This window comes from Phacochoerus africanus, chromosome 11, assembly GCF_016906955.1.
Source record: "Phacochoerus africanus isolate WHEZ1 chromosome 11, ROS_Pafr_v1, whole genome shotgun sequence".
Taxonomy (NCBI): Eukaryota; Metazoa; Chordata; class Mammalia; order Artiodactyla; family Suidae; genus Phacochoerus; species Phacochoerus africanus.
Genome location: NC_062554.1, coordinates 41,684,773 through 41,703,341, shown reverse-complemented (window position 1 = coordinate 41,703,341; position 18,569 = coordinate 41,684,773). Strand labels below are relative to the sequence as shown.

Below are 18,569 nucleotides of genomic sequence, written 5' to 3'. Positions count from 1 at the left end.
TTGCAACTTTTAGACAAGAAGTCTAGACAATAAACTAATATATCTATTATATAAAAAGCTCTTATAACTGAAAATAAAAAGGCCCAGATAGAAAAATTCACAAAAGATGTGAGTAGGCAATTCAGTAGAAGAAATGAAAATGGCCCTTAAACACAGAAAAAGAAATACATATATTTAAACTACACTGAAAGACAATTTCTCATCTATCAAGATGACAAAAATCCCAAAGTCTGAAAACATACACTATTGATGAGACTGGAGAAACAGGCCATTCTCAGACATTGCTGATGGGAATTCAAAATGGTACAGCTGCTAATGGAGAGAAATTTGGCAATATTTAGAAAAACTACACAGGCATTTACCTTTTGACCCAGCAATCTCAAAGATAGTAGCAAAAATATGAAACAACTATACATAAGATTATTCACTGGAGCACTACTTGTGATATAAAAAAAAAATGAAAGACAAATCAGATGTGCATCAATAGGGTACCAGTAAAACAAATGACGATACATCCTCTCAAGAAAATTCAACACCACCACAAAAAGGACTAGGGCAAGTGATATAAACTGAGGCTGTAGTCCCAAGACATACTGTTAAGGGAGAAAAGCTGCAGTACAAAGTGTGCAACCTCTTAGATAATAAAATGGGAAGAACAGACACAACTGTATTTGCATAATTACAACAACCAAAATAAAACCACTGGGAGATAAATAAAAAAGTAAAAGTTATCTATACAGACATGCAGAATTCAGAGCAGAAGGGACATGGGTAAAAGCAACACTCTCTTATGATTTGTTACATGGCTTTGAGTTTGGAATCACACACATGGGTTATGTATTAAAAAATTAAATCGAAAGGAAAAAAAAAAATCCTGGTAGTTCCCTTGTTGTGCAACAGGTTAAGGATCTAGCATTGTCACTGCCAATGGCTTGGGTTGCTGCAATGTCTCAGGTTGGATCCCTGGCCCACAATTTCCACATACCATGGGCATGGCCAAAAAAGAAAGGAAAAAATTACCAGAAAGAGAAAAAAAATTCCTAAAGATGAAAAAAAAAAAAAAAAACAGTAAATAAGCCCAGCTATAAATCGAGTTGGTGACACAAAACTATGTTTTTCCGTGTTTCAGAGATGTAAGAATACAGCATTCTGACTGTACTTCCATAGTGGAATATATTCTAAGAATAAATAGAGCTAGAAAAAAATCCCAAACTTCACACAACAGTCTTTTTATTACAGTATTATTATTTTGTAACTATTTTTTACGTTTTATTGGCTAAGGCAAATGTTTATATTAGTGACATGAGGAAATGAGGTTTTTAGTGAAAAAGAAAAGATGCAAGTTAAAAAAAATTTAAAAACTAAATATTCAAAAATTGAATTGGAAATATCTGTACGAATTCATGATTAAGAATTTTCAAATTTTCCAATATATGAATTCTTTACGTATCTTTTTTTTTTTAAGGCCACACCCACAGCATATGGAAATTCCCAGGCTGGGGTCAAATCTGAGTTGCCAGCAATGTGGGATCTGAGCCATGTCTGCAACCTATGCCACAGCTCACAGCAACGCCGGATACTTAACCTGCTGAGCAAGGCCAAAGATTGAACCCGCATCCTCACGGACACTAGTTGGATTCGCTTCCGGTGAGCCACAACAGGAACTCCCCTATATTTTTAAATTTACATATTTCCTAGCTTTATCCACTGAAAAGGCCTAGAAGCAAAAATAACCCCTTAGCAATCATCACTCCTAGCACCAGATTATGGTCTCTAAGAACATTTCCTCATTAAAAGGAACCAAGGAACCTTGGAGAAAAGGCTGATTGCAGGACTGGGTCAGGAAAGACTGTAATGAGTCTAGATATCTTGTATATCAGAACAAAAGTGTCAAAGGCAAACGGAGTCATGACACAGGACACAGGAGCTAACACAAAAGGTCTCCTCGCTGACCACGGATGGAACAATTTCAGCATCAAAAAGAATAATGACTGCAGCTGACTAAAATACACAGAACATATAAAACCCATGTGCTCATAAAGATACTTAAAAAAATAGACGTGCAAGATAAAAATCCTCATGAGTCATTACCTGGTGGAGGTAACTAGGGTAACTAACTCCTTATTCTGGAAATAGGCAATTAAAGGGAAACATATGAACATTTATCTTCTTTCCTGTTAACATGTATTTCATAAAAACCAAGAATGTTAATAGATGAGAAAAAGCTCTTCTTTGCAGAAGAATTATAGCTAATGAAAGTGAAAGAAACTATGGAATTAGAAAATCACATTTAAAAACTTTTCGATAAATAATTAAGGTAGCAATCATCAACAAATGAAAACACAGTAAAAAAAAAAAGTCAAAGATGACTTTTACTACAGATGCAGTAGGCTGTCACATCTGTATCCACCAATCAAGCTTAACTTTACTAATGACAAGACAACCTATCATTATGTGCCACATGATTTGACAGAATGGAAAGTGTACATCACCACTTAACGAGTTATTCTCACAATGCGTTTTCCCCTTCATAATCTCACTGAATGACTCCCAAATCTATACTTTTAGATCTCCAGCTTAATACCAGCTTCCATCAGACATCTGCACTTAGACTCAACAGAGACCTCAAATATAGGATGTCTAAAAGCCAAAAAACATGTTCTACCTAATTTTTTCCTCTCCCTATATTCCATTTATTGATCAGTGACATTAGCATCCACCTAATTATCAAAATGAAAAAAGCCATGTTTCAAAAACAGTTAGTAAGCATCTATTCTGTATCAGACACTATGTTCGCCAATTTTGATCCAAATGAACAAGGCAACAACTACCATCCTCAATCTAACAGAGAAGACAGCAGGGAGAGTCAGTGCAATGTGGTGAGAGGTATACTAGAAGTACTGCAAGAAGTTCTGGAGGCAGAGAAAAGAAAAGCTACCTCTATCACTATGATAGAGAGATGCCATTAAAAGTCTTAGAGTTCCCACTGTGGAAAGTTGACATCGAATTCAGCCTTTGCCATATAAAGGGTTCATAAAGGAGGTGTGGCTGTGCTTCTCAAGGCTGTTAGGTCAGTCCTGCCACTTTGTCTGCAATCTTAATCACATTACATCTAGATGCCCTGGTTTTGTTCTTAGTGTCCCTGTTGACAGTTCTGGTTCTTATGAGACCAGAAATCTTATCCCTGTTATTAGTACGCATTTCATTAATAACAGAAGAATGTTTATTCTCATGCTAAACAGACTGTAAAGGCTATTGCAATGTATTGAATTACCTTGAAAAACAATTCTTTAAAACATGAATTTGGAAAATTCCAAGAAATTAATTCTAGTTCTTTACACCCTTATTCTCTTGCCTTTTTTTTTTAAGCTTTTTAGGGCCGCGCCAGCCGCGGCATTAGGAGAGTCCCAGGCTAGGGGTCCAATCAGAGCTATGGCTGCCGGCCTATGCCACAGCAACGCAGGATTCGAGCCTCCTCTTCGACCTACACCACAGCTCATGGCAACACTGGATCCTTAACCCACTGAGCAAGGCCAGGGATCAAACCCGCAACCTCAAGTTCCTAGTTGGATTCATTTCTGCTCCCCCACAACGGGAACTCCTAACCTTATTTTCAATATAAATGAAAATTAGTTTATATTTGACTTACAGGGGCTAAGTAAATTGCAAAAAATGAGTTACAAGCTTCCCTTTTTTTTTTTTTTTTTAACAACTGCAAGGATTCCACAGAGTTTTGGTTTGGTTTTTTTTTTTGTTTTTTTTTTAAGGTTTAGTTGCTTCACTTATTCAATACAACCTCTCTCAGAATTCAATCTATCCTAGATCAGACTAAGAACATAGCATGAAATTGCCTGGTGATGTATTGTGGGTGGGGAAGTTTTTTGTTGTTGTTTTTTTTTAATTGGGAAGATTTAACATTTCCTCAGTTTACCCATTACCTTGAAACCTGAGAGACTAAAGTAAATGAGATGGATAGAGTGAAACTTACTTTGCCTTAACTTGTGTCCCCAACTAGATTTTAAATTATTTTTGATCAGGGATCTTGCTTCGAATGCCCCTTACTATGCCTAGTACAAGTCAGACCCTAAAATGTTTGTTAAACAAATGGATAAAGCATTTAGTGCATTTTAAACAACTGTCATAGTTTCTGGAATGCCTAAGAGTTTGTTTGTTTAAATTTCAGTCTCCTCTGCTTGAACCCAGCTCATCTTAGGGGATGAGGCTATAACTATGGAATGAAAAAGTCTTCTTCTACGCAAAATAGACCCAGATGTCCCTGAGCTGCCCTGCAGCACAGGCTCTGGATGATGGGACAAAATCTAGGAATATTATGCTGCTCAGCCTCTGCACCTTCCCCTAGGGTTGTAGTCACATAAGCTAATACCACCTGCCCTGCCCCCCTCCACGGCATAGGAGGTAGGTCTGCAGAATGGTTATATCCCAACCTTGAAAGGCAGACTGCCTGGATTTGAACCTTCATTCTGGCAGTTAATAGCTTTTTGGCCATAGGCAAATTACTTATCATCTTCCACTTCATTTTCTAATCTATTAAATAAATATAAGATAGGACCTATCTCATAGAGTTGACTGTTTCCCCACATTCAATGAATAATTAAGTAGCTGGTTAAGTCTTCCTCTTCTCCTCAAAACCCTTTCATTGCCCAGAAAGAATTTGGATCCCATATTCAAGGAGTTCCCATTGTAGCTCAGAGGAAACGAATTGACAAGCATCCATGAGGACGCAGGTTCGATTCCTGGCCTCACTCAGTGGGTTAAGGATCCAGTGCTGCCATGGCTGTGGTGTAGGTCAGCAGCTATAGCTCCGATTTGACCCCTAGCCTGGGAACCTCCATGTGCTGAGGGTGAGGCCCTAAAAAGCAGGAAAAAAAAAAAAAAACACTTTAGATCCCATATTTAAAATAATTCAAACTTTAAGCCTTCTGGTTACTTAAGTACCAGTGATCTTCAGACATAACCTATCTTGGCAATGCACATTACAGGCCACACCTTGAACCCTGTTATCTATCAACCAGTTGACAGGTCATGCTTTTTAACCACAGCCCCTTAATCTTCTATGTTTCTTACACAAGCATATCTTGTCTTATTACACTTTACAGATACTTCATTTTTTACAAACTAAAGGTTTGTGGCAACCCTTCATTGAGCAAGTCTATCATTGCCATTTTTTCAATCGTGTTTGCTCACTCTGTGTCTCTTTGTCACATTTTGGTAATTCTTGCATCATTTCAAACTTTGTAATTATTATTTTACTGTTTATGGTGATCTGTGACCAGTTATCTTTATGTTACTACTTTAATAGTTTTGGGGGTACCACAAGCTGCACCCATGGGTCCTAGCTGCTCCACTGACCCGCTATTCCCTTGCCTCTCTTCCTCTCCTCAGGCTTCTCTATTCTGAGACACAGCAATACTGAAATTAGACCAATTAATAACCCTACTCTGATCAGACAACATCAGGGAAAGACCCTCCACCAGTCAAAAGATGACAACTCGCCAAAGGCTCAGATGATGGGTAGCACTTTCTAGCAATAAATTATTTTTAAATTACGATTTGGACATTATTTTTTGAGACACAAGGCTATTGCACACTTAACAATCTACAGTATAGTGTAAACATAACTTTTATAGGCACTGGAAACAAAATATCCAGGTGGCTTGCTTTGATGTGATGTTCACTTTATTGTTGTGGTCTGGAATCAAACCCACAGTATCTCCAAGGTATGCTTGTACTCTCGTTCTCATAACACCGCCCACAAACCTTGAATTCACTCACTAATCCAGGAGACAGAAAAGTACTGAATGCCTTTCATGTCCCAGGCACTGTTTCCTTGATTCTTTCATTTTCTTTCAACTTAGAAGACCCCTTCCGGCCCCAATTTCCTTTTCTTCCCAACACAGGCTCTGTAGCTAATTACCTGAACTGTTTTCTCCACTAAATCCTCACATTCATGGAACACGTTTTTCTGTTTGAAGTCTCAGTTTCCTAGAAGGAAAGCATATTTTAATTCTTAATTTGTCCCTTGGACAGTTTCATCTTTCTGAAGGTTAAAGAAACAAAACTGTTTCATTAGATATCATTCACGACTGGAGGTTACAAGTTAATTTGTATTCTCACCTTATACCAAACATCAGGTGAAGCTCAGGTTGTTTATAGATTCAATCATTTTTTTAAAAAATCCAACTACTACAACAAACTCAGGGGTGATAATCCCTATGAACACTTCACTTAAAACGTAGAAGACTAGCTTCAGTTAAACAAGAGATAAAGGATAAAAACTTCTGCAACAGAATGACAGCAATTACTGAATCTAGTTAACTAGAGTACTAGCCAAAACCAAAACAAAACTATGGTTAGAGGAGTTTCCATCGTGGCGCAGTGGTTAACGAATCCGACTAGGAACCACGAGGTTGCAGGTTCGATCCCTGGCCTTGCTCAGTGGGTTAAGGATCCGGTGTGGCTGTGAGCTGTGGTGTAGGTCGCAGACATGGCTCGGATCCTGCGTTGCTGTGGCTCTGGCGTAGGTCAGCAGCTACAGCTCTGATTCGACCCCAAGCCTGGGAACCTCCATATGCCGCAGGAGCAGTCCTAGAAAAGGGAAAAAGACAAAAAAAAAAACAAAAAACTATGGTTAGAAAACAGAATATAAATATTATAAACTATGATAACATAGAAATGCTATAAATGACAAAAGTTAGAGGAGGGCAGGTGGAGAGATTTCCTTATTTTTTAACCTGGTATTTAAAAATACTTTTTAAAGCTACTAAGTGCACACACATATATATACATACATATATACTAAAAATATGTTTTAATAAATGGGTTATATATAATATACATTATATATTATATATTTATTATAGTATTATGTATATGGTATTTATATTAAAGGAGATACTATATAGACTATATAGTATATACTATACTATACTATAGTGTATGCTATACATTGTATATAATATATAAAACAATATTCTATATAGTATGACATAGTATCTATAGTATATTCAATATATCTAACTATATTTTAATAAGTGGGTTATAATATAATATATATTGTATATTATATATTTATTGCATGTAGTATTATGTATATGGTATTTATAGTAAAGCACCTACTATATAGAATTATAGTATATACTACATTATACTATAGTATATGCTATACATCATATATAATATATAAAACATAATATTCTATATAGTATCACATATATCATAGTATCTACAGTATATTCAATATATCTAGCTATATATAACTATGCATATAAAATATATAACTTTATTAAAATACACTTTTAAGGAAATAAATAATTTAATGACCAAAAATAAAGTAATGCAAAGGAGAAAACTGGGGCAAGACAGTATAAATAATTTTGGTCACTGCTAACAATAGAGGTCAATAGATATTGCTGAAGAAAGAAGATTAAATGTCTTATGTTACTGTGTTGTACATATTTTTTATATTATACAACCACTAGTACACATAAACCTTTACATTTTTTACAACATACACCAAAAATACCCTTAAATTTCAACCTGGTAATTCCAATTCCAGGATATATGTACAAGATTATTTTTTCTTTCTTTCTTTTTTAAATTATAGTTGATTTAGTGCTGTCTCAATTTCTGTTGTACAGCATGGTGATGACAAGATTATTAATTTCAACCCTGTATTTATAGAAAATCAGGAAAATCTCATATGTCCACCAACAGGGGGCTGGTGAAAGAATGACACATCCGTACAATGGACGACTATGTCCATCTTAATGGATAACTTCCTTTTAACTAATACGTGCTAAACAGAAGAGCTATTCAGAACGCATCCTTTCATCAAAAAGGAAAGCCCAGAGTAATGCATAAAATATTACTGTTTATGCAGTGTGTGTGTGTGTGCGCGCATATACAAATGTGTATATGCACACACAGGCTCTGGAGAGATATTTATAAAAGAGCTTAGAGTGATTCATCCTGGGAGGAAAACTGTGTGGGAAGAATGAAAGAGAGAAGCTTCATGCTTCTTTCCCTCGTGAATCTTCTTAATTTTGGATGTTTATGTGGTGCCTATTCAAAAATTAGTAAATTTCTACCCCCTGAAAAAGAACTTTACATTTCACTGTTGAAAAGGTTTATTTTTACTATGATTTTTCCTTTCATCTTATTAGGACTTACACAGTGAAATATTTCTTAATATTTACTTCTTTCCATGTACAGTTGTAACCACTCTTAAAAAAAATTTGTTAGTCATATACTTTTAGGTTCAATATTTTTAATGGGGTTTAATATCTTATGGAATATAGTTCAAGTAAAAAATATGGAACAATTGACACATACGTTCTACCAAAATCTTTCAGCACTTCATTATGGAAATTCCTGGCTTGAACTTGTGGATAGTAATATACTAATAAAGATATAAACCCATCCTTAAGGTTAACAGAGACCGGCTCAGGTGTGTACATTTGTCACATTAAGTTTAGTGTGACTAATAGGTGCCTACCTTTATGCATCACAGAAATACCTTCAAAGTGGTCTTACTCCATATAGCACCACTGGATCCGGCAGATTCACCAACAGAGACCAAGCTGAGAATAAAAGGAATCATGATCAACTGTTCCCACCCAGACCCTTCGCCCACGTGACCTCCAACACCAGCGCCACACACAGCAAAGACCCCATCCTCAGCCCTCAAGACACATACTGCAGGGGGGATCAGCCGGACGTCCTGCTGGAGGTGACGGACCACTTGGGACGCAGGAAGCCATATGGCGGGGATTTCCTGAGGGCCAGGATGTCCTCCCCAGCCCTGCAGGCAGGCGCCTCGGGAAAGGTGAGCGACCTCAACAATGGCACCTACCTTGTCAGCTTCACTCTGTTCCGGGAGGGCCAGGTGTCTCTGTCTCTCCTGCTCATCCAGCCCAGCGAAGGGGAGTCGGCTCTCTGGAGGGCAAGGAACCAAGGCTACAACAAGGTGATCTTCACAGGCCACTTTGTCAGTGGTACCTCCCAAGTCAACAGTGATTGTGCCCTGTTTTGGGTTTGTTTGTTTTCCTCTTTTCACAGCCACACCTACAGCAATCCGGAAGTACCCGAATCAGGGCTGCAGCTGAAGGCCTACGCCACAGCCACAGCAACAACAGATCTGAGCCATATCTGCAACCTACGCTGCAGCTTGCAGCAATGATCCTTAACCCCACTGAGCGAGGCACGGGATGGAACCCACATCCTCACAGGTATTATGTCAGGTCCTTAACCCCCTGAGCCCCAATGGGAATTCCTACGCCCTGGTTTTAAATTCAAATTCTGAACTGGGTGTACCTGGATACACGAGAGCAGGAAGACTTTTATTACATGAAGGCTCAACACATGCTCTGTGAGGCCCTGATCATGTGACCACTCAGTAAAAAAGAGTAGAGACTTTTACATAAGGCAAGCAAGCCTTCAAGCTAATGTGCACTGAGACATTTTCCCATACCCACTACTCCAATCGTTTTAATTAAGTGAACACTGCACGCTCAACATCCAAACACCTATTGGCTATTGGCTTTGTTCTTCCTAAAGGCCACAGTTCTATCAAGTGCCTTTCTCCACATAGGTCCTTCAGGCCTGGGAGTGGACGGCTCCCTACTGTTACAAGCCTCCAAGTATTCCACCAGCCCTTGTTGGTTTCCTTAAATCTTGCCCTTTATTAAACTCTCCTAGGTCACCAAGGTTGCACCTGTTATTTGTTTCCTCCTGAGCCAGAGGAAACTTCATATGCAAATTCACCAAAAGGGTGTTCACAAAACTGCCAGAAGGCCATGCAGCCAGGGGTTAGCAAACAAGGAGGGAAGTGATGAAAGACAAGCAGGAAAGTAGGCAGAGCCAGAGCCCTATCATGAAGAATCTGCAAAGGAAGTTAGGATTTTATTGCAAGTAAAACAGGAAGACTGCAAAGTGTTCCATACAGGAAGAAACTCTTCTTTTTTATTAAACTAATTCATATGCATTTTCTAAAACATCAAAGTCAGCTCACTAGAGCATCAAATATACTAAACCCCAGCAATTTCTACCACACTCTCCTCATCCTCCAGATACAATTTTAGTTACTATAACTGTTTAAACACTATTTACCACCATATTTTAAAAATATTATGCTTATATAGTTTGATCAGCTACACAAATCTCAATTTTCTGAACAAATAAAGGATTTGTTTTTCTCAGGTAAAAGAAGCCCAGAGGCAATGCAGGGCTGGCACAGGACTCAATATGCCATCAAGGACTACTTGAGATCTTTCTGCTTTGCCTCCTAAGCACATGACTTCCTTTTACATTCTTGTCACCTCAGTGTCTCAAGATGGATGCTGCATCTCCAGCAACTCAACTGTATCCCAGGCAAAGGATTCTAGGAAGGCAAAGGGCAAAGGGCACATTCCAGCTCCATCTGCCACCCAATGACTTCTAATTATGTATCACATCTATCATTGGCCAGAATGATGTAAAATGACCACTCTTACGGACAAGACAGGCAGGGAAGAGTTCCCATTGTGGCTCAGTGGGTTAAGAACCTGACATAGTGTCTGTGAGGATGCGGGTTCAATCCCTGACCTCGCTCAGTGGGTTAAGGATCTGGCGGTGCCATAAGCTGTGGCATAGGTTGCAGATGCATCTCGGATCTGGCGTTGTGTTGCTGTGGCTGTGGTGTAGGCCAGCAGCTGCAGCTCCAATTGGATCCCTAGCCTGGGAACTTCCATATGCCACAGATGGGGCCCAAAAAAGAAAAAAGAAAGAAAGGGAGAGAAATAAAATTTCTTTCCTAAGCATGCTGCCACTCTACGTTCCGTTAGGAAGGAAAAGAGGACTCCAGATAGGTCTTAGCAATGTTTGCGATGCTATGTCTTGCTTTTTCCATTTGGCATCTTCTGTCAGTCCCTGGGGTCAGTAGTAAAAGATTTCACTCTCTTACATCACACTTGCACCACATTTGCCTTCACTGCCTTCTTTAACTATGCACAAGGGCTTTTCAAGTTAAATTAGTAGTGTTTTGCATTGCTAATTAAATGTTGCTATCAGTTAAGCCAAGTAGTACACCTTCCTTGCCCCCTCCAAAAAAATACAAATGTTTCAATTTCACTAAAATTTTACTTGCTTAGCTTCCTATGTATTCATCTTTAATTTGTCTACATCCTCCATCATATCTGTCAAAATTCTTCCATTTTTATTTCCCAAAACATCAATCGCACCAGATAGAGTTTCAGGGCAATCTTTATCCCTGCAGAATTCTTTCCCAGGATCCTTTATTCTGGACTGGAATGATAGCTTTCTACCTGCTGCACAGGACCTAGGATGCTCCTCACCACTTTCAGCATCTCCTACCTCCTGAATTTACTGCTCATTTGGCTCAAGCATATCTTCCAATAACTTTCTAAAAGAGGAAAAAGAACATTGAATTTTTACTTCTTGCACATCTAAAAATATCTTTAGTCTGCCTTGGCACATGTTGGATAGTTTGGCTGGGTTTAAAATTCTGAGCTGATGATAATTCTCCTTCAGAATTTTAAAGTACTTTTTTTTTTTTTTTTTCAGTTTTTCTATAACTACAGAATTCAGTGCCATTATAATTCCTAACACTTGCTATTGTCACCTGTTTCTCTCCTCTTCTCATCTCTTTTCTTCAAATCATCTCTATCCTGATATTATGATTATACAATTTAAGGTGGGTACAAGGAGGGATTTGTTTGTTGTTGTTGTTGTTGTTGTTGTTTTCATTTATTGTGCAGGACTCTCCATGGACCTTTTCAAACTAGAGGCTACTGCTCTTAATTTCAGAAATACTGTTTTACTGTTTCTTTGAAATTGCCTCCCTGCTATTTTCTCTAATCCTTCTGGAATTCTGAATAGTCCAATATTAGATCTCCAGGATTTATTTTCTAAACATCCTAAGTTTTCTATCTTATACCACTATATTTTCTGCTACATTTGCTGCAAGTTTTTCCTGATCTTATCTCTTGGCATTTCTACTGCCAATTTTTTTTTTCCTTTGGTCTTTTAGGGCCACACCCATAGCATATGTAGGTTCCCAGGCTAGGGACTGAATTGGAGCTGCAGCCACCAGCCCACGCCACAGCCACAGCAACATGGGATCCAAGCTGTGTCTGTGACCTACACCACTGGCAATGCCAGATCCTTAACCTACTTAGCAAGGCCAGGGATCGAACCTGCATCCTCATGGATACTACTGGGGTTCATTAACCACTGAGCCATGACAGGAACTCCTCTATTGCCATTTTTTTTTGTCTTTTTGTCTTTTTAGGGCCTCACCTGTGGCATATGGAGGTTCCCAGGCTAGGGGTCTAATTGGAGCTACAGCTGCCAGCCTATGCCACAGCCACACCAGATCCGAGCCATGTCTGTGACCTACACCACAGCTTGAGGCAATGCCAGATCCTTAATCCACTGAGCAAGGTCAGGGATTGAACCCTCAACCTCATTGTTCCTAGTCGGATTAGTTTCCACTGCGCCATGACGGGAACTCCTATTGCCAATTTTTTTTTTTCAGTCCCCATGTACTTTTTTTTTTCCATCTTAGAGCTCCTATTTGTTCTCTGAATAGTCTTTTTCATAGTATTCCATTATTCCCTGGAAGCAACAGTTTCTCTTATACTATCCAAAGATTCAAATTATTATTACGGGATAAATTTTTTGAATTTTTATTATTTACATTGTCTCTGTTTCTTCTGGGTTTCTTCTACCTGAGTGATTATTTAGTCATTCATCCATATAGGAAGTATTCATCAAATGCCCGAAGCCCTTAGATGTCCACTCACGTCTTTTCTTTGTGCACTTAAAAATCCACCTGGATACTCTATGTGCATGGATGAGGCTGATCAAGGGCACTGTGCAGTGATAAAGTGGCAAACAGCCCTATGCACTGGAATACACACACACACACATGTACCCATATTGGAAGCTTTTTCCTTGTCTGTTCAATTTAAGAGAAACACACCCTAATCTCTGATGAGTCCAGATCCTGTCCAAAATCCTCTGTGTGATCTTTCAGGCCCAGTAACAGGTAATTACAAAGGCTTTATCTGACAGGTCTCATGGGGAAAGCTGCTCCTCTTCCCTCACCAGACCTGGTGCACAGCCAGTGTTCAGCAGTTTCTGAAGGAAGCTATAGCCAAGGACTCAGGCTTCCCCAGCCAGCCATGCTCTTTCACATATCTTCACTCAGAAAGATATCTGACAAATAGTGGTCACCCAATAATATTAGGTGAATAAGTGAAATATCTGCAAAGCAGCAGGCACTGTGTGAGGCCCTCGGGATACCATGGTGTGCCAGCACCTGGTTGCAGGGAGCCTATATTCCAGGGGAGGAACCCGAGGCCAACAAGGGGGACTCTCAGCTCACCAGCTGTGTGGTAGGGGGAGAGTAATCTTCCTTGAAAAGGAAGTATTTGATTTTAGATATAAAAGTTGGGCAGAAGGGACTTCCTTGATGGTCTAATGGTTAAGATTCATTGCTTTCACTGCTGCGGCCCGGGGTTCAACCACTGGCCTAGGAGCTGGGGTTCCACAACAAGCCGCTGCATACCATGGCCAAAAAATAAAAAATGATAAAAAATAAAATAAAGAGTTGGGCAGATGATAGAGATGGGGCTTGGGCACAGAAGAAGAAGAGCATGTGAAAATCCAAAAGGAAGGAAAGAACATGGTGTGGAGGTACCTCAGTGCCATACTCCAGGGCAGAGTGACGTGCAACAGAGCTGGAGAAGCAGCCTGGGGGAAATCTGGGCCACATCTAAGATTCTGGTCTATGGTAAGGAGACAGCAGACCATTGAAGGGTTTTGTGCAGGAAAATGGGGGAGGGGAACATAATCAGATTAGTTCCTAAAAAAAAGATCAATGTAGCTGCAAACCAGATAACAGGTTAGAGTAGGTCAAGATTACGTGTGATCTGGGATAAAATTAAAATCTTCTACAATTAGGTTGTAGTGATGGGTACATATACTAAGAGATATTGAATTGTACACTTTAAATGGATAAATTACAACAAAAAAGTAAACAACCCAACTGAAAAATGGGCAGAAGACCTAAATAGACATTTCTCCAAAGAAGACATAGAGATGCCCAGCAGGCACATGAAAAAATGTTCAACATTACTAATTATTAGAGAAATGCAAATCCAAAACTACAATGAGGTACCATCTCACACCAGTCAGAATGGCCATCACTAATAAGCCTACAAATAACAAATGCTGGAGAGGGTGTGGAGAAAAGGGAACCCTCCTACAACTGTTGGTGGGAATGCAAATGGATACAACCACTTTGGAAAACAGTATGGAGGTTCCTCAGAAAACTAAATGTAAAACTACCATATGATCTAGCAATCCCATTCATAGGCATATATCTGGACAAAACTACAATTCAAAAAGATACATGCACTCATGTGTTCATAGCACCACTATTTACAATAGCCAAGACATGGAAACAACTTAAATGTCTATTGACAAATGAATGGATTAAGAAGATGAGGTACATATACACAATGGAATACTACTTAGCCATAAAAAAGAATGCAATATTGCCACTGCAGCAATGTGGATGCAGCTAGAGATTCTCATACTAAGTGAAGTTAAGTCAGAAAGAGAAAGACAAATACCATATTATATCACTTATATGTGGAGTCTAAAATACAGCACAAAAGACCCTATCTACAAAAGAGAAACAGACTCACAGACATAGAGAACAGATTTATGGTTGCCAAGAGGGAGGAAGTGGGATGGACTGGGAGTTTGGGTTTAGTAGATGCAAACTATCATATTTAGAATGGATAAGCAATGACGTCCTGCTGTACAGCACAGTGAACTATACCCAGTCACTTCTGACAGAACATGATAGAAGATAATATGAGGAAAAAAAAAGTGTGTGTGTGTCATATACATAAATGACTGGGTCACTTTGCTGTATAGCAGAAATAGAACATTGTAAATCAACAATAATTTCTTTAAAAATTTTTAAATAAATGGATACATTTATAGTATGTGAATTATATCACCATAAAGCTAGTTTGTTGGGTTTTTTTTTTTTTAAGTATATGTGAGGAAATAACTTTCCAGGCTATTTCTATAGCATGGATGATAGGATGATAATATAAGCCAGGGTGGCAGTGGCAGAAATAAGAAGTAGGGTGATTCAGAAGATTAGTAGGCACTTGGTTAATGAGATGTCAACTGAAAAAAAAAAAAAAAAAAAGACGCAACCTAAAAGTTGAGATTTATGTTTTATTTGGTGGACAAAACTGAGGACTTAAGCCTGGAAGACATACTCACAGAGAACTCTAAGGGACTGTCTGAAGAGGTAAAGGAGGAGCTAGGATATATATAGCAGGCTTTGCAACCAAAACCAAGTATTCAGAACATCAAAAGATTGCTGTTAATTAAAGAAAACCAGACATCTCAATGAATTTATTGTGTTTTCTATGTATTTTGGCAAGATGCAAAAGTCTGGGCTCACTGAAATCACTGCTTTGATATGCACCTTAACTATCTAGGGCCAGTATCCTACTTTTCTCCATTCTGAAACCCCACAGTGGCAATGGCTGAGGACTTGATGGCTACAACATCCTGTGTTTACTGATATGGCAGACAGCATGTTTCATACACAAAGAGGAAGGCTCAAGAATATACTTCTAACCCTCACAGACATAGTCAAAGGATTTTTGGTAGGGGTGTCAAGACAACTGAATGGATTAAAAAAAACTGTTGATAAAACTGGATATCCATATGCAAAAAAAGAATGAAATTTGATCCTTACTGTAGACTACAGAAAAAAATTAACTCATTATGGATCAAAAGACTAAATCTAAGATCTAAAACTATGAAATTCTTAGATGAAAACAAGGAAAGCTTTATGACATTGAATTTGACAATGATGTCTTAGATATAACACCCAAAGAACAGGCAACAAAAGCAAAAATAGGTATATTCGACTACATCAAAATTTAAAACTTCTATACATCAAAAGATATAATCACACAGGAAAATCTACTCAATAGTTTATAATAACCTGTACGGGAAAAAAAGAATGGATATATTTATACGTATGACTGATTCACTTTGCTGTACACCTGAAACTAATGCAACAATGTAAATCAACTAAACGCCAATAAAATTAAATTTAAAAAAAAGACACTATCAACAGAGTGAAAGAGTAATCTATGGAACGGAAGAAAATAATTGCAACTTAATATCCAAAAATATTAAAAGAATTTCTATAACTCGGGAGTTCCCATCATGGCACAGAGGAAACGAATCCAACTAGGAACCATGAGGTTGCAGGTTTGATCCCTGGCCTCACTCGGTGGGTTAAGGATCTGGTGTTGCCCTGAGCTGTGGTGTAGGTCATAGACGAGGCTCGGATCCCGAGCTGCTGTGGCTCTGGCGTAGGCCAGGGCTGCAGCTCCAATTCGACCCCTAGTCTGGGAACCTCCATGTGCTGTGAGTGCGGCCCTAAAAAAGCAAAATGAGAAAGAAAAAAAAAAAAAGAATTTCTGTAACTCAACAACATAAATTCAAATAACTGGATTGATTTTTTTTTTTGTCTTTTTTTAGGGCCACACCTTCAGCATATGGAAGTTCCCAGGCTAGGAGTTGAATTGGAGCTGCACCTGCAGGCCACAACCATAGCCACAGCAATACCAAATCCAAGCCAGGTCTGCAACCTATACCGCAGTTCACGGCAACACAGGATCCTTAAGCCCACTGAGCAAGGCCATGGATCAAACTGGAGTCCTTATGGATGCTAGTTGAGTTCGTTACCACTGAACCACAAAGGGAACTTCCAAATAACCTAATTTTTTAAAAGAAGAAAGGACGTGAAAATATATTTCTCTTAAAAAAATATACAAGAGTACCGATTGTGGCAGAGCAGGTTAAGAATCCGACTGCAGCAGCTGGGGTCACTGAGGAAGCACAATTTTGATTCCCGGTCCAGTACAGTGGATTAAAGCATCTGGTGTTGCACAGCTGCAGAGTATGTAGCAGCTGTGGCTTCGATTCAATTCCTGGCCCAGGAGTTTCCATGCGCTGCAGGTGTGGCCATAACAACAACAACAAAACAAAAGATATAAAGATATACAAATGGCCAACAAGCATAGGAAAGATGCTCAAGTCATTAATCATTAAAGAAATGCAAATCGGGAGTTCCCATCGTGGCTCAGTGGTTAACGAATCTGACTAGGAACCACGAGGTTGTGGGTTTGATCCCTTGCCTCGCTCAGTGGGTTAACGATCCGGCATTGCCTTGAGCTGTGGTGTAGGTTGTAGACACAGCTCGGATCCCGAGTTGCTGTGGCTGTGGTATAGGCCGGCAGCAATGGCTCCGATTCGACCCCTAGCCTGGGAACCTCCACATGCCACAGGAGCAGCCCAAGAAATAGCAAAAAGACCAAAAAAAAAAAAAAAAAGGAAAAAGAAATGCAAATCAAGGGAGTTCCCATTGTGGCTCAGTGGTAATGAACCCAACTGGTATCCATGAGGATATGGGTTCAATCCCTGGCCCCACTCAGTGGGTTTAGGGATCTGATGTTCCTGTGAGCTGTCATGTGGGCCTTGGACACAGCTCGGATGTGGCACGGCAGTAGCTATGGCCAGCAGCTGCAACTTCTATTTGACCCATTGCCTGGGAACTTCCATATGCTGCGGGAATGACCCTTAAAAAAAAAAAAAAAAAAAAGAAAAAAGAAAGAAAGAAATGCAAATCAAAACCACAATGAGGGAGTTCCCTTGGTGGGTCAGTGGATTAAGGATACCATGTCACTTCTGTGGCTCAGGTCACTGCTATAGCACAGGTTCAATCCCTTCCCCAGGAACTTCCATACACCACAGCTGCAGCCAAAAATAAAAAAATAAAACCTACACACAATCAGATGTCATCTCACACCCATTTAGGGTGGCTGCTATAGAAAAATTTTAAAAACAGAAAACAACAAGTGCTCACTAGGATGTGGAAAAATTGGAACCCTTTTGCACTATTGGTGATAATGTAAAATGGTTGTAGCCACTATAGAAAACTGTATGGTAGTTCCTCAAAAAATTAAAAATAGAATCACCTAGCCATATCACCACTAAATATATACATATCCAAAAGAATTGAAAGCAGGGTGTCACCCATGGTCATAATAGCACTGCTCATACTAGCCAAGAGGTGAAACAAACCAAATGTCAATCAATAGATGAATGCTAAACAAAATATGATCGATACACACACATACACAAAGGAATATTATTCACCCTTGAAAATGAAGGAAGGAAATTCTTCTTTTTTTTTTTTTTTGTCTTTGTCTTTTTAGGGCTGCACCCACAGCATATGGAGGTTCCCATGCTAGGGGTCGAATCAGAGCTGTAGCCTCCAGCCTACACCAGAGCCACAGCAATGCCAAATCCAAGATCCAAGCCATGTCTGTGACCACAGTTCACGGCAATGCCGGATCCTTAATACACTGAGCAAGGCCAGGGATTGAACCCACAACCTCATGTTTCCTAGTCAGATTCATTTCCACTGGGCCATGATG

The 18,569-nt window shown here is 39.1% G+C and overlaps 1 long non-coding RNA gene across 1 annotated transcript; it reads right to left on the bottom strand.

Annotated features, from left to right (window-relative positions):
- Positions 1-5,675: 5,675 nt before the first annotated feature.
- On the bottom strand, positions 5,676-9,074 carry LOC125111112 (uncharacterized). Its single transcript, XR_007130833.1, has 3 exons — positions 8,873-9,074; positions 8,516-8,600; positions 5,676-6,003 (listed from the first exon to the last, which is right to left on the bottom strand). It is a non-coding gene; the product is annotated as an uncharacterized LOC125111112 (long non-coding RNA).
- Positions 9,075-18,569: the final 9,495 nt, after the last annotated feature.